We start from the raw sequence: 21,745 nt of genomic DNA, 5'->3' as shown, positions 1-21,745 counted from the left end.
ATGTGGGGAAAATGTGTTTTTTTGTCAATTTTTTACGTTTGCAAGGGATTCTGGGTAACAGACCATGGTGGGAGGCAGTCAGGTCACCCCATCCTGGATTCCCCTGGGTGTCTAGTTTTCAAAAATGTATAGGTTTGCTAGGTTTCCCTAGGTGCCGGCAGGGCTAGGGTTCAAAAACTACAGCTAGACTCTTCGCAAAAAAAGTGTAAATTTTCAGTGTGAAAATCTGGTGTGTTCACCTTAGGTTTTCAGCCACTTCCTGTCGTGGGCACTATGCCTACCCACACAAGTGAGGTACCATTTTTATCGGGAGACTTAGGGTAGTTCAGATTTGTAAAGCAACTGTTATTACCTATTGATTTTTGATGCATTTCTCCCTTCCAAATGAAAGACATTGTGTAAAAAAAAAGTCATTTTGAAAAATGACCAATAATTGTCATGCAAGTATGAGTATTCCCAATTTCGAAAATGTTCAAATATGCACTGTTTCTAAACTCTGTAATTTGTTCCCATTTCAGAAATACATAGGTGTCTTTCATACCGATTTTTCCATGTATACATTTTCCCACAATAATTGCTATACACCCGGAACAAAAAAAAAACAATTACAAAATGCTGCTCAGTTTTTTACTCTGGGTTCATTGGGCTCTTGGTGAACCTACAAGTCCTATATATCCCCACAACCAGGAAGGTCCACCGGATGTAACGGTACATTGCTTTCAAAGAGATGTCATAATTCGAAGAAGTTACAGGTGAAAACGTTGACTCAAAAGGCTGCTTTTTTCAACAAATTTTTAATTTTTCCTATATTTACCTGTTAGTTTCTATAAAGAAACCTTGATGGATCTACACAAATGACCCCTTGCTGAATTCAGAATTTTGTCTACTTTTCAAAAATGTATAGCTTTCCAGGATCCACCCATTTTTACCATTATCTGGAAGGAGGTTGAAAGCACAAAAAATAGCAAAAATAGGGTATGTCCCAGAAAAATGTCAAAACTGTGTAAAAAATGTTGGATTTCTGACAAAAATCTGTCATTCCCTAAAAGCTGGAGAAATTGTGATTTCAGCCCCACAAACCCTTTTTTGATATCATTTGCAGAGAAAAACCCTGACGCTTTCATTTGCAGCCACTTTTCCCCATTTTTCACAAAAAAAACAATATTTTGCTGTATTTTGACTAATTTCTGGGAACCCTCTAGGAGAATCCACAAACCCTGGGTACCTTTAGAATCCCCATGATGTTGGAAGAAAAGGACGCAAATTTGGCGTGGATACCTAATGTGGTCAAAACGTTACAGGGGCCTAAGCGCGCACTACCCCAAATAGCCCAAAAAAGGCTTAGCACAGGAGGGGAAAAGGCCTAGCAGCGAAGGGGTTAAGAAAGCACAAATTAAGCTTTTTTGTAATTCTGAAATGTGATGGAAAAAAAAAGATTTTTATCAGGATCAAAACAAATCAAGACACTTTTACGTAAGTGATGTGCAAGTTATCATTATTCACTGAAACCCTATTTCCACACATTGCTATTTGTGCGCTATCTAGTTATATCTGTACAACTGTATGTGTGTGGAAATGCGGTGGTCATTTCAGTAGAAAATGTGCTGTCCGTAAATGACAGTGTCCTACCTCACCATACTCTAGTGATAGATATTTGACAGTGTGTTCCAAAATGTACCACACCTGGACTTACCACACTTGTACGAGTCTCCTACTGAATGGGTTTGGCTCATTTGCTACACTTGTTCTTTGTGTGACTCTAGGATTTTCCACAATTTCTATGACTTCAGTGATGTTACATTGAGGGCAGCACCCCCAATCTGAATAGTGTTCCAGTACCACTAGCAGAGTGGACCACTGTTCCCAAAAATTCGAAGAAAAATTTCAGAATACAAGAATTCTAGATAAATATATTTCAGCTAATTAGTTTGAATTTAACTCAAATCAGTGTGCCTGCATAATCCGTCAGAATGTCATTCTGAAAGCTTCCCCTCTTCATGACGCATTTTTAGTTTGAAGCCTGCCAGGAAGCGCAGCTGTATGGTTTGCAAACAACAACTTGGGGCCATTCGGAAAGCTTCCCTGGGAATGCATTCTGCCTGTTGCTTACCATTGGCTTTATGGTTTGTTACTCACATGTTCTTGCTTTCTATTTGCTGGCTTTATTTGTTTCAGGCTGTCCAGCTTGAGTTAGTCTCTTTCCTTGCCCAAACCTTATTTACAATATCCTTCCCAGTGCTCATCTTCTGTAAACAGGCCTTTAAATCTTGTTTTTACCTTGTCACTTTTGCTGTGCATTCAGAGGTCAAATGTCAAGCTCCGTTTTCCAAGGGAGCTTGGTGTTTATTTTTCTTTCACTGACTTCAAAGTGAGAGGATCTATGTGACAATCATGCTGGCCACTGGGGGTAATTCTGAAGTCTGGTTGAAACAAATATTTTAATAACATAAAAACCAATCATTACATTAAGTGATGACATTTCCACACATTATAGCTTGTGCACTATATATAATATTATTAGTAAAACTGTATGTCTGTGCAAATGTAATGGTCATTTCAATTGAAGATGTGTTGTCTATTATGGCAGTGATCTACCACACCATGCATACTCCACTTTAACCCACTCCAATCTACTCTGCACCACTCACAATATGCCACTCCACTCTAGGCCACTCCACACTGCATCACTGCACTCTATTCTGCACCATGCCACTCTACGCCACTTCAGTCCACATCTCTCTACTCTGCATCAATCTACGTCAATGCACTCTACACCACTCCACTCTATGCCACTACATTCTTTGCCACTCCACTCCTAGCCACTCTACTCTGCAACCCTGAACTCTATGCCGCTGCACTCCATGCCAATGCACTCTACTCTCTACCACTCCACTCTACGTCAGTGCACTCTATGCCATCCATTCTATGCCACTCTAATCTACAGTGGACTCTACGCAATCCATTCTAAGACACTCTAATTTACTCTGCACCACTGCACTCTAGGTCGCTGTTCTCTGTGCCACTGCACTCTACCGTGCACCATTCCAATTTACAATACTTCACTCTATTTTGAAACATCTACTCTGCGCCACTGCAATCTACGCTCCAACACTCCACTCTGTGACACTCTTCTCTAACTATTTCTCTATCTACACCACTTTACTCAAACACAATGCACTCTATGCCACTGCCCTCTTCACCAATCTACTCTGCACCACGGCACTCTAAATAACTATACTCTACTCTGCAACACTCTACACTACTGAAGTCCACACCATTGTACTCTAAGTCACAACACTCTACACCACTCTCTTCTACTCTGCACCACTGCACTCTATGCTACTGCTGTTTACATCACTCTACTCTGCGCCACTCTACTCCATAGTGTTATGTCTACGAAACGTAACCGCCAAGTAAGTACTCACCAGGACACAGTAAGTACTCTGTGCAATTCCTGTTTACACACCAGGCGTCTTTATTCTGCAGATAGCTCCACCCCCAATCATCACGTGAGTGACCACCTGTGTATAAATCACGGGGGAGGTCCACTACCACCCCTCCGGGCTACGGCCATAATGGTCCGTGCCACCTGTGAACACATCACACATAGCACTATACGCCAATGTACTCTACACCACTCTACTACACACCACTGCACTCTACGGCAGTCTACTCTGCAGCACCACACTCTCTCCCACTGAACTCTACACCACTTTACTCTATGCCACTGCACTCTCTGCCCCTACAGTTTACTCTGCACCACTCCACTCTGCATCACTCCACTTTATGCTAGTGCACTCTGCGCCACTAATCTGTGAAACTCCACTCTACCCTGCACCACTCTATTTTACACCTCTTCACTCTACTCTGAATAAATTTACTCTACACCACTGCACTCTATGACACTCTACTCTATTTTGTGCCACTCTACACCCTCTACACCACTCTACTCTAAGCCACTAAGCTCTGTGCCACTCTACTCTAAACCACTAAACTCTACCCTATGTACTGTATACCACTTTACTGAAAACCAATGCACTCTATGCCACTGCACTATATGCCAACTACTTTGCACCAGTGCACTCTATGCCACTATGCTCTATTCTGCAACACTCCATGCCACTACATTCTATGCTACCGCACGCTACTCCACTTTACAATATTGTGCTCTATGTCCGTGTGCTCTATGCCACTCTATTCTTCTCTGCATCACTGTACTGTATGTCACTGCTCTCTAAAGCACTCTACTCCGCAGCATTCTACTCTAGGTCACTGCAGTCCACGTCAATGCACTCTATGCCAATGCACTCTACACCACTTCACTCTATGATATTCAACTCTCAAAGATTACACTCTCTGCCACTGAACTCTCTGCTATTCTGCACTGCTGCACCGCTGCACTCTATGCCAGTGCGCTCTACTGTGCACCAATAATCTCTATGCCAATGCCACTACACTCTATGCCACTCTAATCTAATCTGCACCACTGCACTCTATGCCACTGCACTCTATGCCACTGTGCTCTACACCTCTGCACTCTATCCCGCACCACTTCACTTTACCTTCCACTACTTCACTCTACTCTGAAACAATCTACTCTACACCACTGCACTGTACGCCACTGCATTCTACACCACTCTAATCCACCCTGCACCACTCCACACCATTGAACTCGACACCACTACAATCTACGCTGTGCAACTTCCCTCTTCTCTACTCTGCACCACTCTAAGATGCACCACTCTACTTTACAACACTCTACTCTATGCCACTGCACTCTACACCAATGCACTCTACACCGCTTTACTGAAAACCAATGTACTCTAAGCCACTGCACTCCATGCCAATCTACTCTACACTACTATACTTCATGCCACTTCAATCTAGGCCACTCTATTCCACTGTACAGCACTTCACTCTATGACGCATTACTTCAATATACTGCACCCCACTCTATGACATTCTACTCCACTCTATGCCACTCCACTCCACAACACTTTATGTCATTCCACTCTATGACACTCTACATCACTCTGACACTCTAGTCCACTCTGCACTACTCAACTCTTTGACACTCTACACCCTTACACTCTAAGACACTTTACTCCCTCCATGACTGTTGGAAAACGAGGCAGCATCTGTGAGGCCTGCACAAATAACATGACTACATTTGTCCTTCACTGGGAACCAAACACCCAATTGTAGCGCCTGATTCTCAGAGGGTAGCGTTGCAGAGCAGTCTGAGGCTTACTCAAGGGAGGTGGTGTGGGCTAGTAATCGCCATTTGCAGGTGCACAAAAATAACACTCAATAATTCATTGTCCAGTCTGTACTTTGCTTTATAAAAGTAAGAATGCATTTATTAAACACACACACTACTCAATACTGTGCACCAATTTACAAATATACATAAGCTGTTGGAATTACTTTGTGACATTGCATAACATCTCCACCCCTCCCACAGAGGGGGTGGGGTCTAGTACCACCACTCCCATGTATGCACATCAACTTGCCCCCAATGCATAACCTGGAGCGAGGGCCCTGCGCACTGGCACCATCCCAGTGGCAACCCACCCCATTACCTCAACAAGCATTAAAAAGGGGTAAACCTGCCTTGGTGACACATGACCCTGACTGAGCATCTCCTACTGACCATAAAGTATGCACCTCTATATCTTAAGGGCTAGCAGTCTGGGGTCTTCACCTAAGCACAGCAGCAAGAATCCATGTTTACGCACACTTTAGAATGACAGTACTTATCACCTTGGTTGATCATTTGAATGCATTGCAATTACAGCCCCTAAAGGCATCACAGATGAAATCACAGGATTGCGCATATACAGCCAGACACCCTAGCAGGACTGTCTGGCAACATAACCCCACTTGGCTTATGACATCTCCTTACACATGTGACTTACAGTCCCTTCAAAAGAAGTACTCCTGGCAACTACACTTCTCCTGCCGTGCGCCTCTTCACTTTAAAAGGAATCACAGGTATAAGCATGGGATTACGTAAATCCAGCCAGACCCCCTAGCAGGAAGGTCCAGCAACATAACTCCATTTAGCTTAACATCACCTCACACAGGTACTTCACCTTACACATGTGACTTTCAGTCCACCTAAAAAGAAATAACCACTAGCAAATGCATTTCGGTGCAATTACACCACTTCACCTCCAGGGGATGCACTTCTTCACACATCCCCAACTCAGCCCTTTACTTAATGATGCACTTCTCCACACGCCCTCAGCTGTAGAACAAAAGTTCCAGCCTAGAAAGTGTTTAAATGCTAGCAGAGCCCTTGAGGGGTAGTTTCCTTTAGGTCCCCATGACACTGAGGGTGGGACTTTTCTTCGTGCTGGGGGGAGAAGACTGCGCTTCTCCAGCAGCTCCCCCAGCACCTTTTCACAAGTGAGGATGACCCCCTCCTCTGGGGGCCATAAAGCACCAAAACGGCAGATTTCTTCGTGCTGGGGGGGGAAAGACTGCACTTCTCCAGCAACTACCCCAGCACCTTTTCACAAGTGAGGGTGACCCCCCTCCTCTGGGGGCCACAAAGCACCAAAACAGCAGATTTCTTCGTGCTGGGGGGGAAAGACTGCGTTTCTCCAGCAGCTCTCCCCAGCACCTTTTCACAAGTGAGGGTGACCCCCCTCCTCTGGGGGCCACAAAGCACCAAACGGCAGATTTCTTCGTGCTGGGGGGGAAAGACTGCGCTTCTCCAGCAGCTTCCCCAGCCACTTTTCACAAGTGAGGGTGACCCCCCTCCTCTGGGGCCACAAAGCACCAAACGGCAGATTTCCAAATGCCTGGCGAGGCATTATGTGGCGCTTCATGCTCCTCTTTACCAGCCCCAGCCACTGGGAACACTCTCCTCCGCCCTCTGGGTCTCTGAGAGGGTAGAAAGCAGGGTGCTGTCTTCACTGGCTCCCTGCGCCAGCCTTTCGCCTAGCTCTCCTCCTTGGCCTCTCTTCTCCCTGCGCAGAGGCCACTGCTCCTTCGCGCTGGTCCCGGGCTCTTCTTCGGGTGCTGTTAGGGTCCTGGGGGCAGTCAGGGGGTCTCTCCTTCCAACTGCCTATTGCGCCAGGCTCCAGCACCTTCAGCCTCAGCAGACCACACCCCAGAGAGAGCTTCTCTTCCTGTGCAAGCACTTTTTAAAAGTTGAGTAGGGGGCTGGCAGGAAGTCCCTGATGGTCCTATCAAACAGCGACACATCACTTTCCTGCCCCTGCTCTCTCCTTCTTGTCCAGCCTCTGGGTTTGTTCAAAATGGCGTTGCCAGTGTCTATGGCCACATGGCCTCTGAAACCCAACTCCTTCCCTCCTTGGTGCAGCCTGGTGCCTGGCACCTAGTGATGGATGAGCCTGTAGCCCCACCCATCATCTCTTCATGGAGAGGAGGCCCTCGCTTGTGGAAGAAAGGTTATCAATCCATCCAGCTGAGGTCAGCCCTCAGCCTGGGTCTAGTCATGGCTGGCTCAGAGAAATATGACAGTTCTGGATGACCCAAAAGCAGTACAAATATGACTTTGGACTCTGCAGAATACTTATTTTCACATTCGCTACATTGGACTTAAGTGCGTGTCTGGAATCTGTAGGCCTAATGGAAGTTAATCTAGCCATGGGCCCACATCCCCATAGGGGAATAATGAAGTGAAAAAACAGTAAGACACACTGACTTTCCCTGGCATGTTTTTTTCCAGTGTATAAAGCCTATTCCATGTCACCACCCAATACCGCATAAGTCCTGCCACACCATTCACTTTGTAGCTGCTCCTGGACTGCGCACGCTAGGAATCTCCCCTACGCAGCCCGTACATGTGTGCACACGCATGTACACATGTGTCTGCATGTAACCAGCCCGGTGTCCCTTACTCCAGCTGCTGCGCAGTGGCCTGGTCAAGCCAGGGGAACACCAGTAAAATCCCCATGTATTGTCTTACATCCTGAGTTCACTGTGGGTGAGTCCCAACTTATGAGGCTCCACCACAGTAAAAGCTCAACAATTAGTTGCTAAAAAAGTGAAAAATCTGGGCGGCCCATAGTGTCAGAACCACCTTCTAACAATGACACTCCACAACACTATGCCACTCCACTCTATGCCATTCCACTTCACTCCACTCTATTCAATCCGACTCTACACCACTACACGGCTCTCTACGCCGCTACATTACACCATATCCCACTCTACTCCATGACCCTCCACATTGCGACACTCTACTCCACGACACTCTCCTTTACTCCACTAACTTTTAGCCATGCTGAACAGCTGCCAAGCTGGTATTCAACGTGGCTAAAAAAACATATTGGCAAAGCCAATAGCTCTTGCATAGGCGAACCCATTGCTTTGCCAATGCTTAATAAAATTTGAGACTTTTTAAAGCATTACTCTCTTTCTTTACGAGGCCTAAACATGCCAGTTGGATTGCCCAAAGTTTGATTCTTTTTTCAGTTGTGGAACGGTTTGGGATGCCGAAGGTTTACTTTGGAGCCGTCTTGCGAACGAAAAACGTGCAGCTTTGGGTCCCCGACATCAAGGGCACACAAGCTCCTCTGTTCGGAGTTAATGAAAATCCCATTTAAAGAGCGCCTTTACTGGCGATTAGTCTATTAAATAAAGCCGCATAGTTAAAGGTGTACCTGTGTGGCTGCTGCAGCGCGCCGGGACCCTAACACTGCCATTTGCGTTGCTTAACTAATGAACGCCCAGTAGCAGCAGTGATAGGGCCTTTTACAGACAGGTTCAGGGGCGCCAATCAATCTGCTTCATTATGCCTAACATTTCATTTGCATCCCCCCCTAATCTCTTTCCATTTTTTGTTTGTTTTCCTCTCAGCCTTTGTCTACTGCTAACCATTGCAGCCTGTACCCCTCGGGTGCATCTGACAGTGAAGGAACCACGACCACATCTCGACGAAATGAAAATAATCGTCGTGTGCAAGAGCGCATAGGTGAAGGAAGCAAGGCGGATATGAGGATATCCTCTCACGGGAATGAATTTGGTGGACGAATGTAAGTGGGGTACAATGCACCTTTAAATACAAGAGACCAGTTGATAGGTGCAAAAAGAAGGGGGTGGCACAACAGGGCCAAATCAGGTGCGAGGAATGGCTAAAGAAGGTGCAAGACCAGGGAAATTATGCAGCCTACTGTGCGAATAAAGTCAAATTATGTGGAACATTAGGTGTTTTTATTTTCTAGCTAATTTAACGCACTTCTTTGATACAAAGGCAAGCCCAAGGCGAAACAAATAGAAAGGTTTCGCTTCAGATAGAAAACCGTAGGCGGATATCCAGCAGATTCTGTTCAAAACTATTAAAGGTTCTCTTCCATGAAGGTAAAGGCACGCCATTTTTGTGTGAAGAGTGCCTTTCTCCTGCCCAGAGTTAAACAAGTATTGGAAAAGCCAAAATATCTGGCCTTTGCAAGCTGGGGAAATGGATAAATGTTTTTATTGCAGGCCCATTGTAGTGGCTTAGATTGCTCTGCTTCTAGAATCCTGAACATAACGGGGCATATTTACAAGCCCCTTGCGCCACTTTTGCGTCAATTTTCCCATGTTAAAAGGGACGCAAAAGTGGCGCAAGGAGCTTGTAAATCTGCCCCGTCACCTTTTACAGCATAAAGCTCCATGCGCCCATTGTGTTCTAGAATTTGAATAAAAATGAGTTAGTTACTTGTCTGAGGATGCCGATGTGGGTTGGTGGTCTGTTACTGGGCATCATCAAAATAAACTTGTGGGAAATCTACCTTGAAGTGGTTTGTTTGAAGCGGAACTTAACACACATGCCGCAAAAATAAAAAGATAAATAACACTATGCCGTGTAAATGCGCCTGCCATATGGTTGAAATAAAAATTGTGAGATTTTTTTTTTAAATCACTGATTGAGTAACTTTCCTAGTGATTTTTTTCAAATAGGACTTTCTGTTATTATTATTTGTGAAAGAGACAAGAATAAATAATGACCTAACAAAGCACTCATATCGCAGGCATCAATAATGTTGCACTGTCACTTACATGCTGTACAGCCACAACAACCTTAACATGTATTGGCAAAGACGATAGGTCTTGCTTTACCTGACTGCCTTTTGGATTGTTAATGCTTGTTCTGCTTTTTGTCATGGTTTTTGCAAAACGTTATTGTTGGCGAACCTGCCGAGGTTTGGAAAAAATTAAGGGTTAAAAGAAAGGGCTGGCAGGGAAGAGAACTACTTTCTTTGTGGATGTGCAACTTGTGAAAGGGCAGAATGACATCGGTCACTAGAAGGAAGCCAATGGCTGAAGTGGGCTAACTCATTGCCACATGCTGTATGCTGAAGTTGGTGGAAGAAAATTGTGAATTACATAATACAAGACTAATGAATAAAGAGGCTTGGCTTAAAGCCCCTATATGTAAGAATATTATACACATAATTTTAGAAGAATTATAAGGTCTTGGCAGATTCCAGACCTATCAAAGAAATCAAAAATAAATCCCACAAAGTGCCGGCAATTGTAGTGCTGGCAAAATAAATAACAGTTATCTAGAGATAAAAAGGTGTATTTTGAATCTACTTTGTCACTATAGAGAAATTACCTATTTTTAGGATGTGAACAATGTGTATAGGGTTTATGCAGTCACTCAAGGTGAAGGAAGCCAAAAGGTTATGTGAGCTCAACCATTGCCCTATGGTGCTTGATGTGGTTGTTAGAACCTAAATGAGAATAAGAATTTAATAGAATAATAAATTAAACCTGTTGACCAAAAGCCAGCCTATGTACATGTATTTGTATAAATTGTTTGGAAAAAACAATAGTTTGACAAGACAATGGAGCGACCTTAAAGGCCAGACATAAAAAATTGTTTTAAAAATATTAACGTATTATTCTTCCAATTCATAAAAAAGTACTACAAAAGCTTTATAAACAATTTAAAAGAAAAACGTTTTTTGCACACAAAAACTGAAACGGAGTAGTCCCCTTCACTAGAGACCTTCTGTAATTACAGATGTGCTGGCTCTTCATGATTGAGAATTTTGTGACTTTAGCTATATACAGTGCAGCATTACCTCTGAGTAATGCAAGACTCACTACCATATCCATTGTAAATATCACAGCCTAATTGATACTTTCTCTCATTACAGTATGGTAAGCAGCTTCCTGTCTATGTTCAAGCCCTTTTATACTGTTTTTAGGTCTCGCGTGGTGTTGCAGCGCAAAACACTGCTCACCTCGGCGAGATTTATTGTAAAGCAGGATTTTCAGAAAAGGGCTTTAAGCCCCGCCCTTCATTTCCATTGGCTGGCGTCACCGTTTATGCTAAACGGTGGCCTGCCATTGGAAATGAGCTTTTTGGATTGACGCCCTTTGGCCTCCGAGCCGGACTGGGTCGCCTGCTTTGCTGATGTCGCAAAGCACTTATCTTTATGGGGCCATGTGTTTCTAATTAGAAACACATGGCCCCATAAAGACAAGAGATCCCCATCCTCCAACTGCAGCGCGGTCCTCTTTCACTTTCGGGACAGTGCTTGTTTTCATTCTGTGTTTAGCGTTACGGAGACCCAAGCTTTCGCAATCTCAGGTTTATCTATTATAGAAGAAAGACACACTGGCAGCCTTGTATTAGTCTCGGCACCAAAACTCGCCAGGAAGCGAAGAAGAGGGCATATATCCCCCGGGGGCACCAAAGAGATCAATCTGCAGTATGACGTAGCCACGCAGCTTTTATTTTAGAATGGACTACAAATCCCGCTTTCTTCTCCAGCCTATTACCAAACTCCTCTATGCGCTCCTCTACGTGTCAGCAGGTTCGCACATGCTAAATGTAGACCCTAAACTATATAATCCAGGAGTCCCAGAAGCGATTCCGCTGAGTCATTACACTTCTGATTCACCCTGTGCCACATTATTTACCAAGAAGGGCCTTATGTCCAGTGAATGTATAACTGCTGCACATTGCAAGTTGATCACCTGAGCCAGCTGTATCACAGCTGATTACATACCAGAATTCTGTGACTACTAGAATGTGGTGCAGTTTCTTGAGGTTTAAAACTGTTAGCATGATTATTACCTCTCAGGGAAAAAAATGTCTTTGACCAAATGATGAAATTGCAAGAAATAATGTCACACTAAGCTCCGAAGTTGCGGCATATAAAGTTCTTTTTTTTTTGCTCTGGTACTTATTTTGTTTCCTTATACAAGAAGCTTCTCTACAAATTTCAGACTGAAAAAAACTGAACAGGGGAGTGTTTTCATACCTGGCACGTAACAGTTTTACATCACTACGTTGCGTGAGCCAAATCTAAGTAAACAGCATTGTGGCAATGACATCATGTGAATATGCAAGAGCTCTTTTTAGGTCTCACCCCTGGTAGGCGAAAGCCTCTTGTAGACCATATTAAAAACATAATGTTGGCTTGAAGCCCGCCAGCTGCTTACCATTGGTAGACTTTTTGTAATTTTAATTTGCATACTTCTTATTTAATGGCTTATCTTTTTTTTCTTGTGTTTGGATCTCCCCAGTAGGATATCTTTTTACCATCCTTTTGATTGGCTAACTTGTATCCTTCCTCTGCTCACATTAAGGGAACTCATTTTTTCTTACAACTCCACAAGATGCTGTGTTTACAGCATCTCTCCATGTGCAATTTCCTCCTCACTAAATTGCCAGCCCCTTCTCAAGCACTCCATGTTGCCCCCCACTTGCTCTCTGCCCTGTGAGCTACTCTTTATTCCATCCATGTTACTTCTGCCTTTCCCACTTGCTTTCTTCTTGTGAGATGCTTTTTATTTCCCTCATGCACAGTGATGCTTTCTCCTCCCTACACCCTATCCATTGCTTCCTCCTTCTGAGCTTTCTTTATATATTCTTTACTCCCTGTCTGTTTCTGTCTTTGCCCATTGAATCTTCCCCACCCAAGCCCCTTTTTTAGTGCTTCTCTCCGACCCTCTCGCTTCCCTGTCCTTCATGCTGCCATGCCGCGTCACTTTTAAACAAGCATTAAAAATGCAATAGGTCTTGCCTTTCATTAAGTTAAAGCCATTTGCTTTGCTAATGATATTATATAGCAAAGCAAATGGCTTTAACTTAATCAAAGGAGAGACCTATTGCATTTTCAATGCTTGTTAGTTTAGCATTCCAAAAGCTTTACCTTATTCTCAACAGGTGTTCTAAGTTACCCCCTCTCAGTTAAGTTTCTATACATTTAATTGATATCTCTATTGTGAAGGTCTGTATTTGCTTCAAATAGGTCCCAATTAGGTATTTAACATCCTCATTTTTAATGGCTCTTGGGTGCTCTCTCCATTGTTCCTTCAGTTTTCTCCCTGTAGAGCCCACATATTTTAAACCACAGCAGAATATAATCAGATAAGCGGATGATTTTGTGTTGCAATTGATAAAATCATTGATCTCAGACCTCTCCATACTGTCAAAGTCAGTGAAAGTTTTAGTGCCATAATTTACATATTTGCAACAATTGCAAGAACCACATTTATGGCACCCAGAAGGGAAGCCAATGATTACATCCTTGCATTTCCTTGGTTTGATTTGTATATAGAGATGTATCACTTGGATTTAGGATTGCCTTAAGAGTGGGAGCCTCAGTATAAATGATACATGGACTCTATGTTAAGAATTTTTAAGAATTGGTATTCGAAAATAAATAAACTAATTGAAGTGGAACTTACACATGAAGGGACTCTTGTGTCTTCATTATTGCTTCCTGGAGGACCCTATGCATCCACCAATGTGTCACCTACTTAAATGCATAACTGCTGCAACTTTTAGAGAAATTCTGCAAATTAGGCATGGAGACAGTGTAATATGTAAAAGTGGACCACACAGGGGCTGTGGAACCACGTTTATCCAGCGGTTACCCTTATTCCTTAGGAGTAGAAGGAGAGTGGTGAGGAAAGGGAAATGTGCGAGCGAGGTTTAAATACCTTATTTAGTTCTATGAAGTATTATAGGTGTGTGTATTGCAGTTTTGGTTTGGAATTATGACAAGGGGTCATAAGAAAACAATTTCGTAAGAAGACACAGAAGTAATATTTGTTGTAGAAAACTACATTAATAAATTCTGATCCCCTTTAACAAAGGTAGCGGCTGAACATCTGTCACATAATTAAAGAAGCATTGCTTTCTGAAAGGTGTTAGCCAATGCTTGATACCAATGATGAGCAGCACCAGCGACAAAAAAGTCAAAATAGCCGACCCCCGTGTGATGTTGTATACATTTGTATGTGTCACCACACATGTTCATAAATCGACATGATGATGTGGGGTCTCCATTTGTTTTTTTACCATTCCAAGATGACAGAAGCCTTTTTGGAGTGGTCATTTAAAAAAACACAAGACAAGGTGTGCAAATGCACATTATAACGCAAGGATCGAATAACAGCTACTGCGTCCTCGTTAAATTAAAAAAATATAAATACAAAAACAGGTCAGGTGAGCAATGGAGATGCGGTGAAGGTGTTGAGAGAACCTTAAAGTGGAGGGGCGCAACAATGCTGAGCAGGGAGGGACAAGGATGCTGAGGAGGTACTAGGGATTAGAAAAATAAAGAGAAAAAAAGCTTACATGGGGCAAGGAGGGGTGTGGGAACCAATGGACAAACTGGGGTGGGAAGAGAAACTTAGAGGATGTGAGGGCGAAGCAGCATATAGGGGGAGGGAGTAAGAAAATATATGTACTCCCATGGCGTGCTGGAAGAAAAATAAGAATGTAAGTACTGGCAGTCAGCTGTGGAAGGATTCAAGTCATCTAATTAAAAGGAAGGTAAACTAGCTACCAGAGGGTGAGGCAAACACAAGTGGAGGAAAGAAAGGCATTGAACATAAAGCACACAAATGAGTCAGACAAGAAAGGAAACACATCATGACAAATAGACTGTATTGGTATTGTACACAATATGTCTTCCAGTAACAAACAACTAAAAGCTATCTGTAGGTGAGACCTAAAAATAAGCCATGGGCAGACAAAGAGTAATCATTGCATAAAATCCAATACAGAGGAGTTGGCTAAGTAGAATTACATTATTTCAGATTACACTTATTAACACGTTGGCTTTACAGTGACATTTATGATTTTTTAGTTAGTGTTTTTTGTTGGACTCAGCTCAAGCCAAGTCCCAAGGTGTCTGCCAACACTTCCTGCGTGAAATATTGGCAGCCAAGCAGATTTCAACATGGGGGCTGTGTGATCCGCAGAGGATCTGCGTCCCTATATATACAAATTAGTTTTCTAGTAAATACCTCCCAAACTACTGAATGGATTTACACCAAATAACAAAAAAGCACTATCTGCGTACCAAAATCTTAGTTCCTGCCAAGGTTTGGTATAATTCCATCCAGCAGTTCAGGCTGTAGTCGTGTCTAAAGATCCAATGGGAATTAACATGGGAACTGCATCTTTTTTTTACCCCCACTTTTTCTCGACCCCCGCTACACGAAACACACCGAAACTTTCCAGACTCCAACTTAAGTACCAAACAAAACACTTTGGGGAAAATTTCATGAAGATTCATCAACCAACGCCAAAGATATAGGCAAGTGAAAATCACCATTTTGATACAAACTCCATCCTAACTATAACTACCTATATATGTGTTTGTATATATATATATATATATGCGATCGAAACGCGTCCGGGGCGGACACTTGTCTGCATTAACTTCGGTGATGTTAATAAACTGGCATTAAGAAGTAACCACCATTTCTTGGATTGATTTACTACTCTAAAGACTTTTGTGGTCCGTACCTGTTTTGGAACCCAGCAACTCAGGCATAAATGTTATATATATATATTCACTGAAAAAACCATAGGTTTCAGGGGCGTACAGGTGAGTGAGTGGATGTGTGTGTAGATCTAAGAGTCAATGAGTGGGTATGTAGTTATTGGTATTGGAGTATCTATAGTTTTGAGAATGGACGTCTGAAATTTTGATTGAGTATATCAAAGAGTGTGAGAAGATGCACTAATTTATCACATGATGACATCATCAGTGATGTCATCAGTGATGTCACTGACCATGTCATCAGTGATGTAATATGTGACGTCATCAGCAGTGCATTGCGGGGGCGCGAGTTATAGTTAGCTGAACTAACTATAACGGGGGAGTTTCTAGGGTTTTGTACGAGGGAAATGTTCAGCTAACTATAACGCCCCTGAAGCCTATAGTTTTTTCAGTGAATTTCTAAGGTTTTTTAAATGCCAATTCCTAACTATAACGCCCCTGCAACCTTTGGTTTTTTCAGTGAATTTCAAAGGTTTTTTAAATGCTAATTCCTAACTATATCAGGCCTGAAACCTATGTTTTTTTCAGTGAATTTCAAAGGTTTTGTAAATGACAATTTTTAATGTATTAATTGTTATACTGAATTCTTTGATACTGATTTACTACATTTTTTAAACTATTTATTTTTAGATATATTTTTTTTAATTACATTATAATTACATTATACATTACAATACAAAATATACTTTCTCAGAATGAATTACTTTAGTTTAAATACTTGGCAAATAGGCAACAGACTTTTAAGTACAGTAGTTACAGTTGTCCAACCCAATTTCAAACACAAAGCAACATTGAGCTCTATGTGAATTTCTAGTTAAATGCAATTAGTTACTTTATGGATTACTTTTCTAACCACAGGACTGGATCCTAGATTCAGTCCTTGGACATCTCCTGTAAACAGTTGAGTAAAAGCGTTTTGGTTACAGTAGTTATTTTTAAGGAATATTATTGTATTTTAAAAGTTGACAGTTCGAAATGTTTTCACATAGTATCACCAATATTATCCTATGGCAGAAAATTCACTTAGCAGGTAAGAAGTGTTATTGTTACTTTTTCTTACTCAGTGGTGGATCCTGGATACAGCACTGGCCAACCTCCTGTAAACAGTTGAAAGAATGTATTTAAGTCATACAGACGATTTTTTAGGAATATTTTTTGTTTGTGAAAATAGACACTTAGAAACTTTTCTGCTGAAAACCACACAATGGATTCCTATGGAAGGAAATACAAGTTACTGGTAAATACGCTTAGAATTACTTTTCAGGGTCAGTGCCGGGCTAAAATATGCAGCACTGGGTTCTCTCCTGATTATAAGTGAGTAAATCGGAATTCGTAGTTCGGCTGATTTTAGAGGAATATTTGTACGTTTAAAAAATGGACAGAAAATTTTCTGCTGAAAACCAAACAATGGATTCCTATGGAAGGAAATACAAGTTACTGGTAAGTACGCTTAAAATTACTTTTCAGGGTCAGTGCTGGGCTAAAAGATGCAGCCCTGGGTTCTCTCCTGATAACAGGTGAGTAAATCGGAATTCGTAGTTCGGCTGATTTTAGAGGAATATTTTTAGTTTGTGAAAATAGACACTTGGAAACTTTTCTGCTGAAAACCACACAATGGATTCCTATGGACGGAAATACAAGTTACAGGTAAATACGCTTAGATTTACTTTTCAGGGTCAGTGCTGGGCTAAAAGATGCAGCACTGGGTTCTCTCCTGATAACAGGTGAGTAAATCGGAATTCGTAGTTAGGCTGATTTTAGAGGAATATTTGTACAATGGTGAAGGAAGGGGGCGGGGCCTGAGGTGATATGTGTGCAAACACGCCCTCTGGCTCGTTTTAAGTTGGGGAATTAATTCCTCTTCAATCCTGAGGTCCACTGGGGGGCAACTAGCCCACCAGGTACCTCCAGTATGCGCCAGGGGGCTGCATTGCAGAGAGGTGTTCAGAGGCCACGCCCCTTTTTACAACACTCTGCAACGCAGCTCCGTGGCGCTTACTGGAGGTATCTGATGGGCTAGTTGGTCCCCAGGGACCCTCAGGATTGAAGAGGAATTAATTCCCCAACTTAAAACGCGCCACAGGGCGTGTTTGCACACATATCACCTCAGGCCCCGCCCCCTACCTTCACCACTGTGCAAACGCGCCCCATGGGGTGTTTTAAGTTGGGGGATAAGTCCCCTTGAATCCTGAGGTCCCCTGGCGTCCAACTAGCCCACCAAGTACCTCCAGTATGCACCAGGGAGCTGCGTTGCAGATAGGTGTTCAGAGGCCACACCCCTTTTTACAACACTCTGCAACGCAGCTCCGTAGCGCTTAGTGGAGGTACCTGGTGGGCTAGTTGTCCCCTAGGGGACCTCTGGATTGAAGAGGAATGAATTCCCCAACTTAAAACGTGCCACAGGGCATCCAACTAGCCCACCAGGTACCTCCAGTATGCACCAGGGAGCTGCGTTGCAGATAGGTGTTCAGAGGCCACACCCCTTTTTACAACACTCTGCAACGCAGCTCCGTGGCGCTTAGTGGAGGTGCCTGGTGGGCTAGTTGTCCCCTAGGGGACCTCTGGATTGAAGAGGAATGAATTCCCCAACTTAAAACGTGCCACAGGGCGAGTCTGCACAGTATCACCTCAGGCCCCGCCCACTACCTTCACCACTGTGCAAACGCGCCCCGTGGCGCGTTTTAAGTTGGGAGATTAAGTCCCCTTGAATCCTGAGGTCCCCTGGTGGCCAACTAGCCCACCAGGTACATCTAGTAAGTGCCACGGAGCTGCGTTGCAGAGAGGTGTAAAAAGGGGCGTGGCCTCATTACACCTCTCTGCAACGCAGCCCCCTTGCGCATACTAGAGGTACCTGGTGGGCTAGGTGGCCCCCAGGGACCCCCAGTATTGAAGGGGAATTCGTTCCCCCTCTGCAAACGTGCCAGGAGGCGCGTTTGCAGAGTGTTGAAAGGAGGGGGCGTAGCCTCCTCCCGATCCCGTTTATTTATTTTTTTTCTTTTTAAGAAGGGGGACTGTGTAGCTTCCCTTCTTTTTCTTATTTTTTGGCCCTGGGGACCCCATCCCCCAGGGCCTGCCCCCTATTTTTATTTTTTTTTTAACTGTGGAGGGGGGCCGCGTGGCTCCCCTCCCGAGGCCTTAATTTGCCCCGGGGCATGGCCTTTTTTTTGGAGGGGGGCTGCCTTGCCCCCCTCCTGTGGCCTCTTTAGGCCCCGGGGACCCCATCCCCCGGGGCTGTTTGTTTAATTTTTATTTTGGGGAGGGGGGCCGTGTGGCCCCCCCCTCCCGGGCCACTACTGACCCCGGGGACCCCATCCCCGGGGCCTGGCCTCCGTTGGGGACCGTGGGGGGGTCCCCAATCCTCCCACTGCCCCGCCGGCTCCCCGCCTCCTGCAGGAGCCAGCATTGCTTTTCCACATGGGGAGCAGCTAACATGGTGCTCCCCATGTGGAAAAGCAATCTGCTTTGCTATTTGGAAGAGAGAGCAGGTTTACCTGCTCTCTCTTCCAAATAGAAAAGCAGTTTGCAATGGCAGGGTGGGAGCCGCAACGCTCCCGCCCTGTCATTGGAAACAGCAGTGTCCCGGGGGTGGGCACCCCGGGACACTGCAGGAGCCGACCCTGGGGGTGGCGGTCCCCAGGGCCACGACAAGGCTCCAGGAGGGGGGGCCATGCAGCCCCCCTCCCACTTAAGTTAAAGCCCTGGGGGGTGGTGGGCCCCGGGGCTTGGGGGTCCGTATCGGACCCCCTACTTTAAATATGTAGTGCCCCGGGGAAGTGGCCCACACAGGTTTAAAAAAAAAAAAAAAAAAACTAACCCCGGGGGGTGTCGGTCCCCGGGGCCGCGTGGGGCCATGAGCCCCCCTGCATACATTAAGATAAGCCCCGGGGGGTGGCGGTCCCTGGGGGTGGGGGGCCCCTCTGGGCCCCCCATGACTATGAGGAATTGCCCCCGGGACTTGGCCCCCCGGGGGCTAATTGTAAACGAAGCGCGGGAGCCCATGCTTTGGTTTTTTTTTCCTCAGTGGGATGCGCGGACACTACGCGCATTCCGCGATTTTTTACAAAAAAAATAAAAAAAATTGGGGCCTTGGGGGTCCTTGTGGGACCCCCTGAGAAGGCCTAGGGGGTCAGGGTGTTTCTACCCTGCCACCTTTTCGCGTTTTGCGATGTTTTTTTGGGGGCTTCTTGTGCCTCGGTTCTACCGAGGCACAAGATGGCTGCCAACACTTCCTGATCTGGAGTGTTGACAGCCAATTAGCATTCAGCTTGTGCACGGCAGGGTGCGCGCTGGGTGCGTTGAGGGTCCGCGGATCCTCCTCGGCCATGGATATCACTAACTTTTAACTCTAATTTTCTCAGGAACTACTGAACGGATTTACACCATTTAAGCAAAAGGCACGAGTCTGAACTGAGGACTACCTCTTTGCCAAATTTGGTGTAATTCCGTTCAGCAGTTCGGGCTGTAGCTGCGACAACAGGTCCTATGGGAAATTGCATGGAGAAAACGCGTTTAGGGACCCCCTTTTTTCTCGGCCCCCGCTTGACGAATCACTGCGAAACTTTCAGGGTAGGAGCGGAGCGGAGCTGGCCAAAAGGTTGGAAAATTTTGTGACGATTCGTCAATCGGCGCCAGACTTATTGGGAATAGAATGTTGCGGATTTCCTATGGAAAATAGGTCCTAACTATAACTATCTACTGGCGACCGCCAGTAGATAATATATATATATATATATATATATATATATATATATATATATATATATATATATATATATATATATAGATATATATATATATATTTTCCCAATGACGCGGCACTCATGAGCATCAGTTTAATTTGGGTCTGGATCCGACCCCTACGCAGAGCACCCGCGAATGAGCGCGCAGGATCGTCTTGGATCACATTGTGGCAAATATATATATATATATATATATATATATATATTATCTACTGGCGGTCGCCAGTAGATAGTTATAGTTAGGACCCTGTTTCCATAGGAAAACCGCAACATTCTATTTGGAATAACTTTGGCGCCGGTCGACAAATCCTCGCGAAAGTTTCAAAATAGGTGGGGCGCTCCGCTCCGCTCCTACCCTGAAAGTCTCGGGGGGATTCGTCAAGCGGGGGCTGAGAAAAAAGGGGGGTCCCAAAACGCGTTTTTCCCATGCATTTTTCCATAGGACCTTTAGACACAGCTACAGCCCAAACGGCTGAACAGAGTTACTTGAAATTTGGCAGAGAGGTAGTCTACAGGTGAAGGAAGTGCCTTTTGTAGGTTTGGTGTAAATCTGTTCAGTACATCCTGAGAAAATAGCATTTAAATTAATATATATATCTGTGGCAGCTTACCGTGCGCTTACGGTAAGCTTACCGTACGCGTACGGTGACAGGCGCGAGCGCGATTCTGATTGGCTGTTAGATCTTAGTAAACATTCGAATCGGTCGAAACCAGGAAGCGGCGGCCGCCATTTTCTCTCTCGCACTCTGAGTGGGGGAGGAAAAACAAAGGCAAAAAACATGTAAAGGGGCTGTTTAGACAGCTCCTAACCACCTAGCCATGATGAAGGTGTCCCCAAAGATCCCCCAAGGCAAAAAATTCATTTTTGTTTTTTTCGAAAAATCGCCGATTACGCTTACCGTACGCGTACGGTAATTTTTTTTAAAAAAAATTACATTATCCACACTCTCCTCACCCCGTGTGCAAACGGTGCCCGAAGGACACCATTTGTGCATGGCATATTATTCCATTGAAAAATAAAAAAGAATTACCTTTCTGAACGAAGCGCATAATATGTCCTCCATGTGCGCACGGTGCGCGAAGCGCATTGTGCGTACATGGCCCATCCAGCGTAACGTGGGCACGCGGTGCGCATAGCGCACCGCGTGCCCACCGTGCGTGCACGGCACTAACTGCGTAAAGTGGGCGCACGGCGCGCGAAGCGCACCGTGCGCGCACGGAACGAAC

The sequence above is a fragment of the Triturus cristatus genome, chromosome 7 (assembly GCF_964204655.1).
Source record: "Triturus cristatus chromosome 7, aTriCri1.1, whole genome shotgun sequence".
Lineage (NCBI taxonomy): Eukaryota > Metazoa > Chordata > Amphibia > Caudata > Salamandridae > Triturus > Triturus cristatus.
Note: the sequence above shows the minus strand (reverse complement) of the source record.